Source organism: Dermacentor andersoni, chromosome 1, assembly GCF_023375885.2.
Source record: "Dermacentor andersoni chromosome 1, qqDerAnde1_hic_scaffold, whole genome shotgun sequence".
Taxonomy (NCBI): Eukaryota; Metazoa; Arthropoda; class Arachnida; order Ixodida; family Ixodidae; genus Dermacentor; species Dermacentor andersoni.
In genome coordinates this window covers 260,772,522-260,792,550 of record NC_092814.1, presented here as the reverse complement: position 1 = coordinate 260,792,550, position 20,029 = coordinate 260,772,522, and the positions used below count along the sequence as shown (strand labels likewise).

Sequence of the window (20,029 nt, the reverse complement as noted above, 5' to 3'; positions counted from 1 at the left end):
GCCGCGCCTCTGCAGCAGCAGACGGAACACCGCAGGCCAAGGTGTCGGACGCCGGCGTTCGCTTCGAGCAGGTGCGACGCCTGCTCGGGAGGCAGCTCACGGACGGCCGAGTTCCCTTGAGCCTTGATCGCCGGCGTTCGACATTTCGGCCTACGGTGTTCCGTCTGGTACTGCGTAAGCGCGTGACCCGCGCCACCATGCATTTCGCTACGAGCTTGCCGCACCTAAACTAAAATGCCTTTAATTCCTTCACAATACTCCCATTGTACCTCCCAGTCAAATAGGGGGGGGGGGGGTGAAGTGGGCGTATTACGGTACCCCCGTTGTGTGCCCAATTAATGCCCACGTCAATGGGAGTTTTATCGTACGCCCTTTCAATGGGAGCAAAAAGATGTACAAAAGGGAATGCGCTAGAGGACAAGCAAAAAACGCCCATCTGGGTGTTTTTTTGTTTACAGTGTGGAAGCGATGAGGTGTGCAAGAGACACGGACGAAGTGTATGAAGTCTGAGCTTTTCACTCTTCGAAAGTTGGCGGCAGAGTTCATTCCACTGCTGACACCGTTTTACTCATGAAACTTCACTGCAAACTGAAGTGAAACTTGACAATAAATAGTTACAGCTAAGCATGCGTTTTATTGAAGTTCAATAAAGAATTAGGCTCTTACCGTCCCACTATAATAGACGAGTTAAAACGTACAAAATTACGCGCTTGTAATATTATTTTTGTGGTTACCGCCTTATTTAGGTAACAGGGACAGTTTGAAGTCCGAACTATTTGCAGCCTCGCGGAGGAACAGTGACTGGCGGTTATGAGGGCGTGGGCGGGGCTTCACTGCAGACTTGAGTTGTATGCGACTACAGTGGTGAGTAATCCAAACAACGCATAAGTTTACAGATTGATCGAGGCTTGAAGTGAATAACAGTATAGTTGAACAAGGAATGTCGCTGGGGCCAAAGTTTTGAGAAAGGGGCTTGCATTCGTCAGAACCGCCAGCTCGTCACATATTTGCACGTTTTTCTTTACAGGCGACCTAAATCAATGTGATTAAAAAAGTTGCCGCCAATTGCGATGGCACTGGCAACAGCACTATCGAAAGTGTTCTGCTCTGAGAAAACTCAAGAATGGGGCCTTTGATTGGTTGAAGAGCTCCTGGACCGATAAAGGCAATAGCTACCACAGGCGTGCTATCAACGAACTCCAGGCCACTTCATGCCTTGGCGCTACCTTTTACTTTCATGGGCAGGAATAGACGTTTCTGTGGAACCGTATCAATTCCTTATATGCAATTGTCCTACACACCGCAAGGAGCTATAAAAACAACACTTGCCTGCCTTTGTTACCGATTCATGACGAAAGCAATGTGTTCATACGGACTTGGGACCTTGCTTAAAGAGCGGCATACGTTCCGCTCTTCAACGAAGCTCTTTCATGCCGACATGGGTAACTGTACACGCGGGACTAAGTAGGTACCGCTGTTCGAAGAAACACTTTGACGCCGACTATTAGGAATGTGCCACTCGGTCTGTTCTGGTCTCCAATGAACCTCTTTGATGACAACTTGGGTTACTGGGCATACGTGCCAGTAGGTGTGTGCCGCTCTTCGAAGAACGTCTTTGACGCCAACTTGGGCAACTATAGGTATGTGCCACTGAGAATGTGCCGCTCGACAATGACGAAAAAGATCCCTTAAATTTCTCCGATGTTGAGCAGAATCGAAACTACGTCACAAGGGTTTCTCAAGGACAGCAACCCGACTCATTAGCAGGCTGCGCCACAAATACACTGGTTTCGTGCCGTTTTTCAGCGAACGCCTTTCCCGTTAACGCTTGAGTTGCGCGAGGTGTGTGCCGCTCTTCAATGAACCGCTCGCCAATTTTGTTACTGAGTACGTGCCACGGAATGTGCGGCAATTTGAGGAACAATTCTTCGCGTTCGCCACGTTTCTCGTTTCGGATTCCACGCACGGGATTCGCTGCAGTGCCTTAAGATGGCGCAGCATGTTCATAAAGAAACGCCAGAGAAGAGCCCAGGGGCGCGATCGAAGGTCATTGTGAGCGCGCGTTCAGTTTCGCCGCGCGCACTCAGAACAGCGATCTCCGATCGCGCCCCAGTTGTCGCGTGGCGCGTTTCTCAGCGTTCGCACTCATCGGCGTGCCACGATTTTCGGAGGCCACGCGTAGGCTTCGCGGCGGCGGCTCTACACGGGGCTGTGTGTTCTTAGGGAACCTTGAACGAGGAGTCCCGCTGCAGTACACGCATCATACGTAACTCGTTTCTACAGTGGCCGTACGTTCTGTCGCTATATTGATTCAATGCTAACGCATATTACCGCGTACAGTCAAAGTGAGATGAGTTCTGCCGCAATTGTTTCGCTACAAAAGGAAACAAAAAGAAAGAAGGAAGTGTCCTTCCTTCCTATTAGCATTAAACTTTCTGGCTCAAAACAACCATAGCTAACTCAACTGTATCAAATATAAAAGAGCAGTGCCTGCACTTTGCAAGCGAGGTGTTTCACAATTGGGGTTGTAGAGGAAATATTTTACAGAGAGAAACACCTGTGTCACATAAAGGACGCAACATAATTTCGCAAATTAGGGGTAACCTCATAATACGGTGTATTTTAGCTCAGGGGTGTGAGAATAGCATAGGGACATGTCAGATACACGACCTGTTTCAAAAGATTCCCTCTTAAACACAGACATCAAAGCATTAAATGATCAATTTTTCAACGTAACTTAATTAATATCGCATCTACAATCTAGGTAAATGGTCGCAATTGATTGGCTTTAACTTTCCAAGGCAACAAAGGAACGCCCATGAAAAACGCCGGCTACAGTTTCATTTTGACCACTTTGGGGTTCTGTAAGCAGCTCTAATTTAAGTATCTAATAAGGATTTAATTAAATTTCGTTGTGCTAGCTGTATGCACGCTACTTCAGTTGGTTTTCTCCGCGATGTACACCAGGGAACATTTGCACCGTGTATTTGCACCGTTATCATTATCTCGATCACTATATTCATTTCATTTTCATTATTATTATTATTACCTTTTTTTCTTGTCTGTTAGTTTGTTCTTTCTATATATATGAGTTTACCAACGATGATGTTGGATAGCCAGCTATTGGTAGAGTCCGTTTTTCCAGACTTTCTGCGCGTGATAAACGAGGACGCTTCGTTTTTTTTTTCCTTTTTTTTTTATCCACATCCATAAAAACTTTGTCCAAACAGCCGGGAATAAAAGCCACATTCCGTGTTCAGTCCCGATGGTAGTGCGCTGGATTGATCCAGAAATTGGTGAAACGTCACATAGCGTCAAAAAGCTGGAACGAGAGAAAGTGGGGGGGTGGGGTGCGGAACCAGCGCGCTCTTGCTTCTATAACAAACTTGTTGCTATATGTGACGTGATGCACGCGCCTTTCGTCTCAAAGCACTAGTTATCATTGATGCGAGAGCGGCATGCATGCGTCTGCGTCACAATGAGTATTCCAACGTGCTTTCGTGCTGTGGGACCCGAGGAACCATCGGATACGTCTTTTTTATTTCTTAATGCGAAGCTTTTCTTTCCTATTCACCCCGCTTTGCGGGTGCTGGCGGCTGGCTACTGGACGCTCTTGTATTCCCTATTGTTGCATACAACTTGGACCACTGGATATGTACAACCGGGCATGTTCTACTGCAAGGTTGCGTGTCCGAATAGACAACGTGTGATATATAATAATTGAGGTCATATCGCTGGATTCACATGGACAAGAAAGACAACAAGGCGTACGCACGTCCTGTCGTCTTTCTTGTTCATGCGAATCCAGCGCTGCGACCTCAATTATTGGAACGAACCATCTATAGCCCAAAAATCTGCACTCATGGGGTATATAATTGGTGTGTGCAAGTGGGCATGCGGCACTAGCCAATCCTCAAGAATAGGTATGTGCCACTGGGTAGGTGCCCGAATAGGCAAGCACGACGAAAGGAAAGATGCGCAGAAGTCGGCAGCAGTAACCTGAAGAGGTCGGCAACGCAGAAGTGGAGAAAAAGTCGGCAACAGAACCAGCCGAATATAGAGAAAGAAGTTAGGTGAACAAAATGGGACCAGTGCATGCATTGGGGGACGGGCGCTGAGCTGCAAGGAAGTAAATAAGGAGAAAACATTTCAATAAAAATCAAAGAAAGCTTCGCTTATAACTGATTCTCGCATGCGTAGGATCCGCCAATTTTTATTGAGGAGGCTAGAGACGAGGCCAGAAAGAAACCTTCATACCTATATCTACCGCTGAGTGCATGGCTTGAGGCACAAAATGCAAATCATTTTGTGCCTCAAGTCGCGTGTGCCTCACGTGCACACGCCACTGGCCTGCTCACCAAATGCTCCGCGGTTCCGCTAACTCTGCGCATCCTTTTCAAATCTGCTCGTCATCGCAGCGCACTTGCCTGCTTGCCTGACAGGCGAGCAAGCGCTGTTTCCGGTGCGAGACGGTGACAAAGCGGCTGGCGGGCTGACAGTTGTCATCGTGGATACACTATCCTCTGTCGCGGACATTTCCTGTACAAGACAAAGTGCCAGCAGGTGGCATGTTCAAACTATAGGGTTGTATCGTCATCGGTTGAAATCATAGGCGCAAAATTGTAGCACGACGTCATGAAGAAAAAAATGCTCGCCTCGATCACTTGAATGCACTCTCGGGGCGGTATCTAGTAAAGATTCTTATCACCTTTTTTTTTGCGTTTATTCGATTGTTTGCACGAAGCAGCGCCACCATACCTATCACCGGGACCGGCAACTCGGTGGCACGAATGATTAGAAATTATTAGAATCGAATGGAAATTTAGAAAATGCGGCCGCAGGAGTCATTAGCAAATTGAAAACAAGCGTGGGTGACGTAAGAACTTCTGCTGTGTTCGTGAAGCCACTGACATGTTTGAACGGATTTTGCATGAATAACGATAGAGAGAGAGAAACGGAAAGGCTGGGAGCTGCGCTGCGTTTGCTACCCCACAACCAGGGAAAGGGTAGCGGAAAGAAAAGAAAGAAAGAAAGGAAGAAGACAAAAAATTACAACTGATGCGTGCGCACTTATACAAGAGCCTTGACTGCTCATTCAAAGGCGGTCGCAGAGCGCAGCCGTCAAGTGCAGCATGGCGCTGGCGGCGTTTTGTGTATATGATGGTCGCGTCCATGGTCGCAATATATTTCCCTCCGTGAACGCTCTGTCGTCCAATCGGCTTAAAGCGACATGCAAAGCACGCAAAGTCTGCATTTCATCACGCAATGAATGAAAGTATAGATAAGGAAGTCTACTATGGTCTTGTCGCGATCACGAAAGTTGCCCAGGCACTGCCAGGCCTGGGCAAAGAGATACTTTGCGATTATATTACGATAGGATACAAGATACTCGGGCAGCAAGTATTTGAGATACAGATACGAGATACTACCAGCAATTATTGTATCCGAGACGATACTTTCCATTTGTATCTTAAGGTACATCGATACATTCGCAAAGTTCTTATTGCAGATCTCTATAATGTAGCAGCAAACCCGTATGCACAAAGATGTTTGCTTCGAAATTTCTTAACTCCGACCAACCTTGTATTATTTGAATGAAATGTCTGTTAGTATCTCAAAATCTTTAACGCGACAGCGTCAAAGGCCCAGTGTTCCGGAAAATTCGGTGTCACTGAGCAAAATTTCCATATCTATTTAGGTATATGTATATGCCACGCTTTGCTATCTGACATGCGGTTTATGCAGGGTATATTGCCACGCCATTCCATCACTAATGTAGTAAGGTATGCTACCCGGCTAGTTGGTCTATCTATCACAAAGTTGCTCATACCTTGTCTTACATTTATGACAAAGTTGTTCCTCAGAATTTTGAACATGACAGCCCACAAACAATTGTCACGAAACAAAACACCGACAGCGCACGACATTTATGTCAAACCCTCTTTGACTTAGATATTAAACGTGCGTAGCAATAACAGAAACCTGAAAACTAAGTAATTTTTTTGGCGTGGCTGTGCACTATCTCCGGGATCGGCTCACGCAAGAGGCCGCCTTTCTACGAGAAGGCTCACCTTCGTGCATAGTGCTCGCCGCCAGCGTTTCCCGGTAAACAATATGGTTACATAAGCTGCAGTTGCTGGGAAGCGTGAGAAGCAGTTTGGTATCTTTGAATGCTATCACGTTCCAGTTTTAAAGACGAATCTTTAGTCTGCCTTAAGTTTTGTCTTTAAGTTTTGTAAGAAAAAGGTGCAGCGGTGGCGTAGAGGTAGAACACCCGCCTCGCGTGCAAGAGGTCCGTGGTTCGAATCCCGGTGCCGGCAATTTTCCACCGGATTAAAAAAAATCCGCGTGTTGACAAAATTGCACAAACAGGCCTGGAGTGTGGCCTGATCCCGGTGACCAGAACCGGTAACGCACTCCCTCACCAGAGCAGGATTGGCCACCCTGGTGCAGTACTTGGCCACAACCTCCTATATGAATACAACAATCAAACCCCGGCCCTCAGTCCCCAGCAGCTGCGAAGCAACTGACCACGGCGGCGGTCAGACCTGCGACGCTGCAGAGGGTGCTAAGAATCACTGGCTCCGGACAGGCCGCCAAATTGGAATATGAACCTGGCAACGTTTAACGCTAGAACGTTATCTAGTGAGGCGAGTCTAGCGGTGCAATTGGAGGAATTAGAGGGCAGTAAATGGGATATAATACGGCTCAGTGAAGTTAGGAGGACAAAAGAAGCATATACAGTGCTAAAAAGCGGGCACGTCCTATGCTACCGGGGCTTAGCTGAGAGACGAGAACTAGGAGTCGGATTCCTGATTAATAAGAACATAGCTGGTAACATACAGGAATTCTGTAGCATTAACGAGAGGGTAGCATGTCTTGTTGTTAAACTTAATAAGAGGTACAAAATGAAAATTTTACAGGTCTACGCCCCTACATCCAGTCATGATGACCAGGAAGTCGAAAGCTTCTATGAAGACGTGGAATCGGCGATGGTTAGAGTGAAAACAAAGTACACTATACTAATGGGCGACTTTAATGCCTAGGTAGGCAAGAAGCAGGCTGGAGACAAGGCAGTGGGGGAATATGGCATAGGCACTAGCAATAGCAGGGGGGCGTTATTAGTAGAGTTTGCGGAACAGAATAATATGAGCATAACGAATACTTTCTTCCGCAAGCGGGATAGCCGAAAGTGGACGTGGAGGAGCCCGAACGGCGAGACTAGAAGTGAAATAGACCTCATACTCTGCGCTAACCCTGGCATCATACAAGATGTGGACGTGCTCGGCAAGGTGCGCTGCAGTGACCACAGGATGGAAAGAACTCGAATTAACCTAGACCTGAGGAGGGAACGGAAGAAACTGGTACATAAGAAGCCGATCAATGAGTTAGCGGTAAGAGGGAAAATAGAGGAATTCCAGCTCAAGCTACAGAACAGGTATTCGGCTTTAACTCAGGAAGAGGACCTTAGTGTTGAAGCAATGAACGACAATCTTGTGGGCATCATTAAGAAGTGTGCAATGGAAGTCGGTGGTAACTCGGTTAGGCAGGATACCAGTAAACTATCGCAGGTGACGAAAGATCTGATCAAGAAACGCCAATGTATGAAAGCCTCTAACCCTACAGCTAGAATAGAACTGGCAGAACTTTCGAAGTTAATCAACAAGCGTAAGACAGCTGACATAAGGAAGTATAATATGGATAGAATTGAACATGCTCTCAGGAACGGCGGAAGCCTAAAAACAGTGAAGAAGAAACTAGGAATTGGCAAGAATCAGATGTATGCGTTAAGAGACAAAGCCGGCAATATCATTACTAATATGGATGAGATAGTTCAAGTGGCTGAGGAGTTCTATAGAGATTTATACAGTACCAGTGGCACCCACGACGATAATGGAAGAGAAAATAGTCTACAGGAATTCGAAGTCCCAAAGGTAACGCCGGAAGAAGTAAAGAAAGCCTTGGGAGATATGCAAAGGGGGAAGGCAGCTGGGGAGGATCAGGTAACAGCAGATTTGTTGAAGGATGGTGGGCAGATTGTTCTAGAGAAAGTGGCTACCCTGTATACGCAATGCCTCATGACGTCGAGTGTACCGGAATCTTGGAAGAACGCTAACATAATCCTAATCCATAAGAAAGGGGACGCCAAAGACTTGAAAAATTATAGACCGAACAGCTTACTGTCCGTTGCCTACAAAATATTTACTAAGGTAATCGCAAATAGAATCAGGAACACCTTAGACTTCTGTCAAGCAAAGCATCAGGCAGGATTCCGTAAAGGCTACTCAACAATAGATCATATTCACACTATCAATCAGGTGATAGAGAAATGTGCGGAATATAACCAACCCTTATATATAGCTTTCATTGATTACGAGAAAGCGTTTGATTCTGTCGAAACCTCAGCAGTCATGGAGGCATTACGGAATCAGGGTGTAGACGAGCCGTATGTAAAAATACTGAAAGATATCTATAGCGGCTCCACAGCCACCGTAGTCCTCCATAAAGAAAGCAACATAATCCCAATAAAGAAAGGCGTCAGGCAGAGAGATACGATCTCTCCAATGCTATTCACAGCGTGTTTGCAGGAGGTATTCAGAGACCTGGATTGGGAAGAATTGGGGATAAAAATTAATGGAGAATACCTTAGTAACTTGCGATTCGCTGATGATATTGCCTTGCTTAGTAACTCAGGGGACCAATTGCAATGCATGCTCACTGACCTGGAGAGACAAAGCAGAAGAGTGGGTCTAAAAATTAATCTGCAGAAAACTAAAGTAATGTTCAACAGTCTCGGAAGAGAACAGCAATTTACAATAGGCAGCGAGGCACTGGAAGTCGTAAGGGAATACATCTACTTAGGGCAGGTAGTGACGGCGGATCCGGATCATGAGACGGAAATAATCAGAAGAATAAGAATGGGCTGGGGTGCGTTTGGCAGGCATTCTCAGATCATGAACAGCAGGTTGCCATTATCCCTCAAGAGAAAAGTGTGCAATAGCTGTGTCTTACCAGTACTCACCTACGGGGCAGAAACCTGGAGGCTTACGAAAAGGGTTCTACTCAAATTGAGGACGACGCAACGCGCTATGGAAAGAAGAATGATAGGTGTAACGTTAAGGGATAAGAAAAGAGCAGATTGGGTGAGGGAACAAACGCGAGTTAATGACATCTTAGTTGAAATCAAGAAAAAGAAATGGGCATGGGCAGGACATGTAATGAGGAGAGAAGATAACCGATGGTCATTAAGGGTTACGGACTGGATCCCAAGGGAAGGGAAGCGTAGCAGGGGGCGGCAGAAAGTTAGGTGGGCGAATGAGACTAAGAAGTTTGCAGGGACGGCATGGCCGCAATTAGTACATGACCGGGGTTGTTGGAGAAGTATGGGAGAGGCCTTTGCCCTGCAGTGGGCGTAACCAGGCTGATGATGATGATGAAGTTTTGTCTTAATTGCTCCAAATATAATAATTTCATTCCGAAACAATTTATTGGAGTTCCTTTAGCTGCTTAACATGAAAGCTCTTTATACGTGGCACTGTCAGCGGTTTTCGCTTGTCGCTTTTGTAATTGATGGGAATCGCTGCTGTGCTTCCCGACCAGCTAGCGGTCACCATCTCATTACAAGAACTTCAATAGGGAGCCTCTGTGCGATGGCGCTAACACCGCCGTGGAGTTTTACATTGTCCTTAAACATATCACCATTTACACAATACCGGAACACCGGGCGCGTGTACAGCAGCAACAACGCTGGTAGTGACATGTTTTTGTGACGCATCGCGTATACAGAGAGCAGGTAAAGCTGTAATGACGTTTCATATTCTTCTTATCTCATCCCGACCTCATCGCTTGCCCTCGCTGGAGGGCTCTGGCGGAAATATAAAAGAATGTCGCTGCTTTTAGTTGTATAAGGTGGCTTAGTGGCAGCATTATCAGCTTGAGAAGCGGAGTTGAGTCAACGTTTATAGTTTCACACGGTGGTATTGCGATAGCCCGCATTATCTTGTATCGTAGGATACACGATACTTACTTTCACCTATCAGAAATACAGATACTGATACACGTCTTGCCAGAGTTGAGTTGAGTTGAGTTGAGTTGAGTGGTTGTAGGCTACTGGTGGGATTAGCCTTGCAGTTGCTGCCGGCAATTGCTCCACCGTAGCGACACCTAAAATACATGAATCATATAAATCAGACACGGACCTCACAACTACCCATAGTCACTCCTAAAGTCACCATGTGGAGGCCAAATCTGTGTCCTGCAGGTAATTTAAAAGAAGGCGAGAAACCTCCTTCCTATCTAACTGGTTCCCGCGCGGGAAAACAATGTCCTGAAGAGAACTGTGGGGAATCCCTGTCTTCTTGAGGGACCCGAATAACACACTACTTTCCGCGTTATACAGAGTACAGCACATAAGGTAATGTTCTATGTCACCGCACACACCACACGTTGAGCATAATGGAGACAACGCCAGGCCAGTCTTACACATCCACGCAGGGGTACGAGCAGAGCCCGTGCGAATGCGGAGCAGTAAAGTGGCTTGGTTTCTTTTGAGACCCTTAGTCACACATGGCTTGTGAGGTGAGCTCCACAAAGAGCTGAAGTGGCACGACACCGCTTCTCTGAAGAGTCTCTTGTCCTCTTGAGGCACTTTTCTCAAAGGATTCCCAGACAGCGCTCTATGGGCGAGGCTGTCCGCCATCTCGTTGCCTATGATACCTATGCGCGAGGGCACCCATTGGAATCGTATGGAGAAGCCTTTGATATGGAGATTGTGCACCGAGCGTAGGGAGCTTAGACATAAAGCATCAGTAGGGAACCCGTACTCTAACCTTTGAAGGGCGGATTTCGAATCTGTAAGAATCACAACGGGTTGAGGCGTACAGAACCATAGCTTCTTTAGAGCTGCCTCAATGGCAACGCTTTCGGCCGTTGTGGAGGACACGACTGCAGTGAAGCGAACTGACCAATCATACTTCAAAGAGGGAATGTGAAAAGCAGCTGCACCAGATCCTCTGACCTTGTCCACAGAGCCATCAGTAAAAATTTGAAGATGACGTGCATATTCAGTTTCAAGATGTTCCAGTACGAGCGAACGCGTTGCCGCCAAAGGAGAACTCAGCTTAGCACGAACGTGAGGAATTGTCAACGAACGATCGAGGCTCGCGAAAGACCAAGGTGGTTTCAACCTCTTAGTTCGACCTCTAGCGTCAAGACCCAGGTAACCAAGAGTATTAAGGGCCAAGTACGCTCGGGACTCGGATCTCTTTCGAAGGCTATGTAGAAGGGCTCGACCGGCTATCGTCTGTTTGAGGCGGCCAATTTGCATCAATAACCTTTGTGAAGCGACTAGGCTAAGAGGGCTCGATAGAGACTCAAAGTACTGCATTGTTAGAAGCAGTCTGCGGAACGCCAAGAGCCCTCCTTAGGCCCTTTCTGTGCAAAACCTCAAGTCGTTCCAGCTGTGATAGTGAGGGGGAAATTAAAGGGAGCTGGTACATTATTCGACTCGTCACTAGTGCATCGTGCAGCCTGATCATTGAAGAAGGGTGATTTCCCCATTGCTCACTTGCAACTCTACGGATCACATTGAGACGCGGAGATAGTGATGTCACAATAGAGTCCACAGCTCGTCGCCACTGTAGACGGTAGTCAATAATGACGCCCAAAAAGCGCTTGTGCTTCAATTGACGAAGGCAAGATTGATCAAGGTCTATCTTCAGCCGCGCATACCATCTTCCTCTACCTGGAAACATGATGAAGCCAGATTTTTCCACCGAGAGAGTGAACCCTACACCTTGAAGGTAATTTTGAACTGAAAGTAATGCCTGTCGAGCTATCAGAGCTAAACGCTTGTGTTGATATCCGCTTAACCAAATACAAATGTCATCCGCATATATCGACATATGGATATGCCTGCAATGTTTTTGCACTTCAGCGGGAAGACCAGCCATTACAACATTAAACAGCGTCGGGAAAGAACACTTCCCTGAGGTACACCTCGCGATACCGCCCATTCGGTGCTTATGCTACTTCCTAACCGCACTTGAATTTTACGTTCACTAATAAGCGAGTGAATGAATCGCAGAAGATAGCCCTGTACGCCTATGTCCATCAAGCTGTTTAGTATTGAACTCTGAACGACGCTATCATAAGCCTTTGATACGTCTAGGAAAATAGCTAGTGTTGAGAGGCCGAGAGCTCTTTGATGTTCAATGTGGCTTATCAAGTCCAAGACGCTATCTTGCACGCTTAAACCTGTGCGGAATCCAGTCATGCATGTTGGCAGAGCCCTTCTATCTTCGAGCCACCATGATAAACGCTTACTTGCCAGCTTCTTCATGAGCTTAGCCACACACGACGTCAATGCTACAGGACGATACGAGGCCAAGTCTGTCATTTCTTTGCCGGGTTTCAGCACTGGGACAACACAAGCCACCTTCCATGAAGGAGGAACGTCGCCAGTCTCCCATACTCGGTCGAGAAAGCTTAGGACATCTTCCGGTGTTCTAGAGGTAGGTTCTGCATCATCTGGTTGGTAATGCCGTCAGGACCTGGTGCACATCGACGCCGCAGGCTGCTGAGTGCTGTCTGTAGCTCTCGAAGTGTGAACGGGGCGTCCATAACAGACGTAGATGTTGCAGGCAGAGCACATGGATGAATTCCTGAACTTGCACGTACAAATGCATCTGCAAATTCCTCTGCCAAGCAAGCGAGAGGTTTCTGCTTGAGCAGTGCAAGCGCTTCGAAAGGCTTACTAGGACGAGAATCACCAGCAAGGCTACCAACGACTCGCCAAATTCTCGTCATCGGTGAAAAAACAGACAAGCTGGCGCAGAAGGACGCCCACTGCGACCTACAGAGCTTGTTCGTATGGCGACGAATGGCAGAGTTAAGCCTGTTGAAGGTCGTCTTCAAGGATCAGTCGTCCTTCTTCCGCATCAGTTGTGGCTCCGCCCTTCTGCGCACTGCGCAAAGGTTCCTGAGTTTTAAATCTGGAGTCGGAAAATGATTAGGCAACTTGACCGCCGTGGTAGCAGCCATCTTACCATAAATCATTCTGTCTATCACATCTCCAGAAACACTTGCAAGTTGCTCCCTGTATTTGTCCCAATTAAGAACATGGCTCCTTTTAGTGCCGCGCGTATGGAAGTCGGCAGTAAACACTAAAATTACATAGTGATCACTTCCCATGCGGTCAGGTGCAGTTGACCACTTCACACGGACGTCAGGTGAATGCAGAGTTAGGTCTATAGATGTGGCTGAGGCTGGAGGCCGGAAGAAAGTGGGACTTCCGTCATTGGCCACGCACAGGTCTAGACTGTCGATAACTTCTACAAGTTTGCGTCCGCGGGAGCCTGTGTTCCTGTCACCCCAGAGCGAGTGATGGGCGTTGAAGTCACCGCAGATAATTCGGGGCGCTGGGCAACGGTCACAAAGCTGTTGGAGAAACAAATCCATTGCTACCTTCTTCCGCGGAGATACGTATACGGATGCAACAGAAAGAGTTCGGAAGCCGAGCCGTATCTTCACAGCCGCTACCTCAATATTATCGGTGCAAAGATCGGTGACGTTCACAGCCACATGAGGAATCTCTCTTCGTATGTAAAGTGCGGCACTTCCTGTGGGAAATAACTTTATGCTGCAATTCTTGTGCGCAACATATCCACTCAAAGATCTCCCCCTTGGTAGGCCAGCCTCCGAGAGGGCCAATACGGGAACACATGTTTCTTTCAAAAATAATTTCAGTTCTGCTAATCGACTTATAATCCCAGCGCAGTCCCATTGGATAATAAACGGCACTTTTCGGTGATTTTTTGTTGCACGAGGTTTAAGAAAACTAGCCATATTATAAGGCAAAGTTCACTGCGAAGGCGGTAATCATGAACTCAAAGGAAAGAACGAGCTGTAGAAAGTTCTTCAGGGTGCCAGTCTGCATCGCTTGAACATATGAGCGGAGGACTTCAAACAAAACTCGCAGAAGGTCGGACAGATCCCGATTTTTGAGCTCCTTATTTTGCTGGACGCACTGCCTCACCACTTCAACAAAAGATGCGAACTGGGTCTCATTCTTGGCCGCTGCAGCTGGTTTCTTCGTCTCTTTTGAGGCAACGGAATGTCCTCCTTGTCTTCGAGTCTGGTTGTGATCTGGTCGCTGAGGAACTTGGACACTTTTGGCTGAAGCAGATCGACCAACCGACTCACCCACAGAGGACTTTGCCGTCTTGCTAGGGTCAGGTCGCTCACTGACGTTGCTTGTTACCAAGCCACGAACTTCCGACTCTAACGCAGGGAACTCAACTTCCGACTCTTCCGAGGTATCGGCTTCTCAGTAGGTCGTGGTTTGGGACCACTAATGAAGGACACTCGACGGTGTAAGGCGCTTATACGGAAGGGGCAGCCACCGAAGCTCGCTGGATGGTCACCCCCACAATTAGCGCAAGCAAAATCTGCCTTGTAGGCTTTGTAATCGTGGGCGCCACCACATCGTTTGCAACGTTGATCTTTGATGCAAACTTTGGCTACGTGCCCAAAGCGTTGGCACTTAAAGCATCGGGGAGGAGTTTCAACGAATTCTTTGACTGCATGCTTGGTAAAACCGAGGTCAATTTTCTCTGGGCGCTCGGTGTTGGGAGCAACCGTTAGCACAACATAGTTAGTAGGCTTCGCTGCCCATTCTTTTTCTTGAGTCTCCACCCGGCGCATCATACGTTTCACGTGCAAAACACCTTGCGGTTTCAAGTAGTCAAGAAGTTCGCTTTCTGAATACCACACTGGTACTCCCCTAATAACACATGTGTTCGTCATGTAGGAGTGGGGCAACCGGGCTTTAACTCTTATGTCACCAATCTGAGAGCACCGGAGAAGAACGTCAACTTGCTCTTCCGTTGCGATATCTAGATGAAGAGCACCTTGCGTTGTGAAGCGACTGCGAATCGGAGCAGATCCCAGCAGCACTTTAATGGCTTCGAAGAGCCCGATAGGGTTCTGCTCTCTCAAATCAGCACCTTTCTCTGTTGGTAAAACTATCACTGGGATTCCGACCGTTCTTTGCTTCCGATGACTCACCACCTTGAAGCCGTCGCTTTCCACTTCCGCCATGTCAGCCACTTCCTCGTCAGGGTCGATGATAGTTGAGTCGTCCCCACTGAGCGATGATGACGCACTGGACTGCTGATCGTCCCTGATGACTGCCAGATCCACGCCTTGCGAGGCCATGGCCGCCTCCGCCACGCTGGCTTCCTTCGGATGGCGCTGTCCCTTTAAAGATGCCGGTGCCGGAGCAGCCGTACCCTTTCCATAGGGACAGTACCGCCTTAAAGATGCGGCCGTCTTCCAAGGATATAAATAACTCACTCAATGAATAGTAAAACTTATGGAAAAATTAAGAGCTGAGGTGAGAACAGATCGAACAGCGTCATCGTCGTCGTACCGTGATACGTCTTGCCAGACGTATCACGGTACAGATACAAAATACCTAAAGAGTATTTAATGTACTATATAAGAGACATTTATCTTCGATACTGCCCAGGGGCACTGGGCACTGCCCATCATGCCGATGCGGTAACAATGTGCGTTTGTAAAGGTGACGCCCAGCCACAAGCAACACCACGAAGTTGCTCTGCATTCGGATAACCCAGACGGTAGTCAAAGGTTCAATGAAGGTTCAAAAGAGCGCAGTCGCTAGTTGGCACACTTTCCTGAATTTCATTGCGATGAGCAAGTATAGGCGAAGCTGTCGCGCTGTGTCAGGTTTTGACAATGGCACAGGCACGCGCCGTACTTGTTGGTGGGTGGAACGCGCGGCTTAGTCGGTATGCTCTCGTGACAGGTCATGCCGCAATGGCCCGGTAGCAACCGCAATTTAATTGTGCGCCAACAGCGTGGTGGTACAATCATTTGATTTCTGATACCAGCTCTTCATGAGGGTCATGCCATATATGTTTGTGTGCAGAATTTTGAGGGCTACCTTGTTAAATGTAAATTATGGGGTTGTACGTGCCGAATCAGAATCAAAATTTATAATTAGAAGTTGGGTCACGTTACAAGTACTTAGTATGCAGAAGGAGGTCCCATAGTCAAAGACTGTATCGGGACCTCCTGTACAAGAACAGTTATTGTAGTTAACATCTAAAAGCAACAACAGCATACAATAAGGAAGTATACAAGCAACAAGAAAAGAACGGTTACAGAACAAAATACAAAATTACAAAAAATAACAAGATTTAGCTTATCTCATGGTAGCAGCAAAATTGTGCGGGAACAAAATACCAGCAGTTTATATACAACAAAAGAAAAAAAAAGAGGAAAAAGAAAAAAAAAGCGAAAAATGACCGACTACAGTAATCCTTGTTAATCTGTCAATAAAAAATGCACTTTTAGTTCTCTTTTAAAATGTGACAAACATTGCGTTTTTCATTGTGAAAGGAAGGGTGTTCCATATTGATATGGAAGAGAATTCTACAGTCTGTTTACCATAGTTAGTACGGATTCTTGGTAAAAGAAAAATGTTATTCAACGCAAATCTGGTGGTACTATGAATCATGAGGTTAGAAGGTGAAAATGGGATCGATGGAAGCTCATTATTCACAAATCTGTAAAACAAAATACCTAGGTTTTATTTAGTGAGTCTAGATATGGTAAGTATGTTGTTCTCGTGTAGTAGGGAAGTGGCATTAGAAAAGCGGGGGCTGTAAGTAATTATTCTTATGGCTTGGTTCTGAACTGTCTGGAGAGATGCAGTATGAATATTATAGGTGTTACCCCAACATATTATGCCATAAGTAATGTGAGAGTGGACAAAAGAGTGGTAAAGTGAGAGTAATGTGGCACGTGTGAAGTAAGGGCGTGTTTTAATTAAGATGCGTATACCATAAGCTATTTTCTTTTTATGTGAGCAATATGAGTGTGATATTTCAAATTACAATCGAGTAGAATACCAAGGAAAGATGAACATGGAGGAATGCGGTGAGAACCGAAAGTGATAGGTGGAATGAATGGTATGTTTCGCTGATGAGAAGAGAATACAACAAATTTAGTCTTAGTTGCATTAATAGATAACATGTTAACATTACACCACCTTAGGATATTTTCTAAGTCAGTATTTACCTTATTAACGAGAGATAAGATATCATTATGAAATGTGAATATAGTGGTGTCATCTGCGTACAGAATGCATTTTGTGGAAGAAAGACAGTTAGGTAAATTATTAATATAAACTAAAAACAGAAGTGGCCCCAGGATAGATCCCTCGGGCACACCAACGTTAGTAATTCGCTGTCGAGAATAAGCGTTGGAAATGGATACAACTTGAACTCTGTTAAATAAGTAGCTTTTTAGTAGTGAGAGAGCAGGCCCACAAATGCCAATTGCTTCGAGCTTCGAAAAGGATTTTATGATTTATGCAATCAAATGCTTGCGTTAGATCGATAAAAACTGAGGCGGCGAGAAATCCTTCGTCAATTAATTTTTTTTAGTGGACCAGTAAGATGAATAAGTGCCATCTCTGTGGAATATCCGTGGCGAAAACCAAACTGGCCTGAGGAGAGAATATTAAATTTAGAAATGTATGTTGTTAGCCGTATTTCAATTAGTTTCTCAATAACTTCCCAAAGAATGGTAGAATGCAAATAGGTGTGTAATTATTTAATAATGAGCTATCGCCTTTCTTAAAACCTGGGATGATTTTGCCACGCTTAAGTTCAGAAGGAAATAAACCAGCCTTGAAAAATAAATTAACAATAAATGAAACTATATCTGAAATTAAGTGCACAATTAATTTAATGTTAGTAGGGTGGACCTCATCAATTCCAGCGCTTGTCACTTTTACATTATTTATAACTGCAGTTATTTCTTCTGGCGTTGTAGGAAACAAAAAGAATGAATGAGGTAGACGGTTCATGTTGATGGTCTGTGTAGGGGAAGGTAAATTGTTAGGAAAGAAAAAACTACTGAAAGCCTCAGCCATATCTGCAGGGGAATTTAGCTCAACTCCATCATTTAAAATTCTGGATACTTGGTTTAGTCGTGTGTTCCTGTTTAAGAAAGAGTTGACAATCTCCTATTTTTTTTACTGTTATTAGCCGCCTGTAAAATTTTTTGCTCGAAGTACAATCGTTTAGCTGATTTTAGTTTACAGGTAAGAGTGTTACAGAAGTTTTTATATCGGGCACGTAAGTTCATGTTAAACGGTTGCCTTTTGGTTTTCCTATATAAGTTATCCCGTTTACGCAATGCTGTTAATAACTGCTGCGAGATCCATGGATTGTGAGAAAATGCTACAGTTTTTTTACATTTCTTTTTGCAGGTGAACTGCCGTAGGTATGATATCTTACGTGAAAAAAAATGTGGAAAATGCTTTCTGTGGGTCGTTTAGTGATTTAATTTCAGACCAATTTGTATTAGCAACAGCAGTTATGAAGCCGACTTTGTCCAGAACGTCTTTAGTATGTGAAGGTGGGCAAGGTCGTACGTTGGAGTTGAAGCGTAAGAGCAGGGGATAATGATCGGTGATGTCGATGTGCAAAACTTTTGCCTCTGGTGAATGAAGGAGGTTAGAAAGAGCATGATCAATAAGTGTATCTGTGTCGTTAGAAACTTCACGTGTGGGGACGTCAATTAAACCAACATATCCGTAGCTATGGAACAAACTAGTATAGTGAATATATATGGGTGATGTTTCATCGAGTAAATTAATATTTATATCACCCATTATAACAACATTCTTATTTTCCAGTGATATAGTGTGTAAGATATGATCAAGATTGGTACAGAAATCATTAACTGATGATGAAGGAGAACGGTAAATGCAGCCAAATATGAAATCCTTGTTGTCCTGAGCAAGAAAGCAGTTACTGAATTCAATCCAAACAGATTCGCAACTAGTAATGGTTAAGGATAGGTCATGTCTTCTTCGATAAGCAATATTAGGGGAAACAAATATGGCCGCACCACCGTGACAGCTCGTTAATCTATTGCAGTATTCCGATTTATAGTTAGGGAAGCAATATAAATTTTTGTCGTCGTCAGATAACCAAGTTTCAGTAATAGCAATTAGAGAAAATGAACAAGTTAGCGATGTGAGGAAATTATCGATTGAGTCAAAGTGCTTACGAAGACTCCTCGCGTTAAAATGAATGATGGAATGAAATCCCCTTAAAAAGGAATTCACTTGATGGGGTTTCAGTAGGGAAGCCGTAATTGTTATGTCAATTGGTTAAACAATGAGCTCTAGTCTATTTTGGTTAGGTCAGATTCGTTTTGAATGCGGAGAACTTTGCTGTTAGTGGTTTTCCTAGCCTTGATTTGGCAGTTGTCCGTCCAAAGGAACATCCAGTTCCTTTCTTTCTTCAAAGTTAGGGCTTTCGAAAAGAGAGCCTTGTTGGATGGGGTTAGATGCTCATTTACAAAGACGGGAGCATTAAATGAGCCAGAAAATCCAATGTCACTAAGGCAGAGTTTGGCTTTACGCGCTTTACTCACAAAATCAGCTTTCTTAGTCCTGGAGCAAAACCGAGCAATGATATTCTTTTGTCGTTAGCTCTGGTGGGTACACGATGAACAATGTCCAGATCGCTAGGCGATACGGGACAGCTAATTTTGTCTCCTACTGTTGTCATTATTGCGATACAGTCCTCTCCTTGGGAGCAGGGAATGCCCTTGATCTGGACATTGCCAAGCCGAGAGTACTCTTCAAGCTCCTCCATCTTCCGAGTCAATGACTGGTTTTGAGATTTCAGTTGTTTGTTCTCAGCAATTAGGGTTGTATTTTGGCTACGTAGTTCTTTTACAAGCCCGTTCAAGTGCTCGGTACTTGTATTCAAGGAATCAACTTCTTTCTTTAGCTCGACAACGTCAATCCCAGACTCCTTCATTCTTAGCAAGATCTTACCAAAGACTAGTTCATGCGTGCTTTTAGCCATGTTGTTAATCTTAACTTCCAGCTCTTCAATTTTCTTTGATAGTTCTGCATTCGTTGGCATGTTATGAGTATTAAACAGAGACTCGGATAGGAAAAAAAAACAAAAAAAAA

The 20,029-nt window shown here is 45.4% G+C and overlaps 1 protein-coding gene across 6 annotated transcripts in view; it reads right to left on the bottom strand.

The window, feature by feature from the left end:
* LOC129381127 (sulfotransferase 1B1-like) overlaps window positions 1-20,029 on the bottom strand; it is a 337,139-nt gene that overhangs the window by 105,339 nt on the left and 211,771 nt on the right. The gene's annotated exons all lie outside the window — the stretch shown is intronic.